The sequence below is a fragment of the Castor canadensis genome, chromosome 5, assembly GCF_047511655.1.
Source record: "Castor canadensis chromosome 5, mCasCan1.hap1v2, whole genome shotgun sequence".
NCBI classification, from domain to species: Eukaryota; Metazoa; Chordata; class Mammalia; order Rodentia; family Castoridae; genus Castor; species Castor canadensis.
Genome location: NC_133390.1, coordinates 47,533,792 through 47,537,739, shown reverse-complemented (window position 1 = coordinate 47,537,739; position 3,948 = coordinate 47,533,792). Strand labels below are relative to the sequence as shown.

The following is a 3,948-nucleotide window of genomic DNA, read 5'->3' as shown; positions in this document are numbered from 1 at the left end:
AAGAAAACTGCATAAAAAATAAAAATATGTAGGAATTCCAGTATGAAATGTATAATTTTAAACTACAGACTTATAAATCAGATTCCTGGTTCAGAGAATTTGAGAGAGAAAATGATTAACTCTGAATATAAAAGTATTCTTGATTAGAGAATAACTACTTAGGATGAATACCTATTCAAACGTAATCTCTGGAAATTACTAAGCCATGATAAAATCTAAAGAAAAGAACTTACTTCCTGCAATAATGCTGCATAAGAAAAGATTCATATTTGAAAACTTGTAATGTTTCCAAGAATTTAAGATTATGCTGTGGGATTAATAAATTTGCCTATTACTTTTATATGTACTAACTTTTATTCATAACATTAGGTGGATTTTTAAAAATTTTGAATTAAATATACTGTCACAATAATGAGTAATTTTTTTTACTTCACTCCTGAGGGATCCTAGTACCATAAGTTTCTTGCAGAAAATCAACTTTTTGAGCTAATTTATCTCAAACAGCATCATGTTTCCATAACATAAAAGTAATATTTGCTACTTTCTCAGTACCTGCCAATTTTTAAAAATAGTATTATCAAATTGAAATCACTTTTCCAAGGAACATGATACTTATTTTAGAATGTTACACAACTGTCTATTGCTCATATTCTTTTAATAACATTTATTACTTCCTTATTTCCTAGACTACAAATGAAAGGATTTAATAAAGGAATTACTACAGTATAAAAAACAGTGACAGATATGTCTTTATCCCCTTCATTAAGTGCATTGGGTTGAATATACACAAAGAGCAGAGAACCATAGAACATCGACACAAAGAGAAAGTGGGAGGCACAGGTAGATAAGGCTTTGCCTCTTCCCTCTTTGGATTTCATTGTGAATATGGTGAAAAGGATATAGAAATGTGGTATCAGGACTATAGCAATAGTAAATATTTGAATTGACCCTGACAAGATAAGTATCATCAAATCATTAATATAAGGGTCAACACAAGATAGTCTATATAATGGAAGGACATCACAAAAATGATTAATTTGATAAAATTCACAGAAAGTTAACCTAAACAAAACCCTACTTGAATGACGCAATGCAGGTTTCCAATTATTTAGGCCCCTGTAGTCATCTGAGTACAGCGTGTCTTGGACATCCTGGTGTGGTACTGCAGTGGGCTACAAATGGCCACATAGCAGTCATAGGCCACTGCAGCCAGAAGAAAGCAGTCTGCAGTTTCAGCAAGACAGAGAAAATAAAACTGTGCCATGCATTCATAGAGGGAAATCCTTCTGTCCTCCGAAAAGAAGTTCTCTAACGTCTTGGGAGTGATGGCACAGGAACAGCAGGCATCCATCAGAGCCAGGTTTCCCAGAAAGATGTACATTGGTGTGTGAAGACGACGTTCCATGTAAATCAAGGCTACCGAACCAAGATTCCCTACCATGGTGATCAGATAGATGGCAGAGAAGATCACAAACAGCAGGCTCTTCAGCTCTGGGTGATCTGCAAATCTTGTGAGGATGAATTCAGGTGTCAAAGAGTAGTTGTCCTCAGTCATCCTTAGCTTTTCTATTGAGAATGGAGTTTGGAAGATATAAGATTCTAATTGAGAGTATGTAATTTTCTTTATTATTTTTTTCTTTTTATAACTGGTAAAGGAGTTTCCTTAAGCATCCCCTGGTGTCTATACTTTTTGGAGGCATTAGTTCTCCTAGTGTCAACAGCTATGACCTCTACATATGATTCTCAATTCACTAAGATATTTGGGTAATTCTAGGGAGGATACTTAAAGTGTAATTTTATATATTTATGGAAGGATAACATAAAAATTTAGGGTACTTACATTTGTTTCATTTTTCTCAGGTAATTTCAGTGTCACTCTTAAAGATCCCTACAACATATTCAAAACCAATTTTTCTATAAATGTGTGATTTTTTTAACCAAGAACACTATTTTTATACTTTCTCCTTGTGGAGAGGATGTTTTAAAAAGCATAATAGAGATATGATAAATTTAAAACTTAGAGATTTCATAAAGATTACCAAAAATTTAGAAGTGGATTAGTCATCTTTAATGATAGTTACTATGGAAAGCTAAAGAGATAAATCCCCATTGATTATCAACTCTTGATCCTTTTTTTCCCATAGTAACACCAATTTTTATATACACTGACCTAGTCTATGTCATTATTCCTGTTGTTTTTTTTCCCAGGTATCAAAATCCTTCATCTTTATTGTAAGTCAAAGTTTATATAGAATGCTAGTTATTAACGTTTTATCTGAGTGTTCCAGACCACACTGATCTTATTTTCTGAGTTGTGGATCATGCCTTCTATAGCCAGACCAATCTACAATTTCTTTTGTAAAAATCTGCCTTGCTTTATTTTTCACATGTATCTTAACTATTTCCTTATATTTTCATGTACATCTTGAAGTTTGTTTTCACATACTTCTGAGAAAAGAACTGTAAAATATTTTGGGGAGGGCTGTGGGCATAACTTAGTGGTAGAGCACTTCCATAGCATGCAGAAGGGCCTGCTTTATAATCCCTGACACCTACACACCAACACACATACAATCAACATGCTGCAGGAAAAAGACAGAATTAATTTTAATCTTAGACCTACCCTATTGACCTTTGATAGTTGTCCTTATTTTCAGTATCAACTAATGATGCTTAGTGACTTCTTTGAATTTGGACATTTGACTATTAATTTTGGAAAGTTTATAAGAAAAAATTTCAAAATAATTATTCAAAGAAAATTTGCTATCTTTTTTTAATCTAAATGGCTTTTTTCTGCTATTTTTCTATCCTCTGAAAATTTTATGATTATCTGCATTAGGCCATAGTAGTTAAAAAGGTAATGAAAACAGACTTATCTTTATATTTCAGGTTGTTTTTTTTTTTAGTGGTGGGACTGGGGTTTGAACTCTGGGTCTCATGCTTGTTAGGCAGGCACTCTATCACTTGAGTCCCTCCTCCAGTCCTTTGTTTCATGATAGGTATTCTTGAGATCAAGAACTATTTACCCTGGCTGGGTAGGATTATATGAGTGAGCCACTGGTGCCCAGCTATACTTCACTGACAAAAAGAGAAAACAATTTAAATCCTGGTAATATTTTAAATTTTGTTTTGCTTCAAATACTAATTTTCTCTTGCTAACTAAGTAATCCCAAAGTGGGTTTATTTCCATAATTAGAGGTAAACAGAAAATTTTTTGCTCCATAATATTAAATATAAGTCATGCAATTAGACAGTTAAGTTAGAAATTATATTCAATGTGTATATCTCTAACAGAAATTTCCTTAATTTTATCTATTTAATTTGAAATTTTATCTAATATTCAGAAAATCAGATGAATTACAGGATTGTACTTCATCCTAAAACCACTTAACTCTAACATTTGAGCAGTTCTAAGAAAATGTGGAAGGAGTTCAAATTTAGGAATACTGAAACAGGGTAAATAATTTAGGAAAGTAAATATTTATGTTTGCTAAAATTTAATTCTTTTACCAATATTTCACAGAGAAGAACTTTTTCACAGTGCATTGTTTGCTTTATTGCAAAAGTCTATGAATTTTAACACTTATACGTATCTTGGTCTCTAAATCATTTGAGATTAAGAGGATGAAAATCTCTTAGAAAACTTATTGGTCACTGATAATAATTTTGTTCCTAACATGGCAAAATTAATGTGTTCTATAAAATCCTAAAGGGATTTCCCTGCACTGACATCAGTGTATTTCTGTGGAGACAGAAAGTTCTGATAAATATAAATCACTTGAAATTAATTAAAATTGCCCTGTGAGAAGTTAAAGAAAATGACATTTGTTGAAGTCTGTTTGAAGAGCATCTTTCTGACTTGTGGGTAGCTACTTGGTACAATTTTTGTCATCATTTTCTGCTTAAAATACAAAACAAGCAGCAAATAGTTTCTGTCTGGTCTGACCT

General features: G+C 32.3%; 1 pseudogene; it reads right to left on the bottom strand.

Moving 5' to 3' along the window:
• Positions 1-644: 644 nt before the first annotated feature.
• Positions 645-1,555, bottom strand: LOC141423052 (olfactory receptor 5K3-like; annotated as a pseudogene).
• Between the last annotated feature and the right edge of the window lie 2,393 nt (positions 1,556-3,948).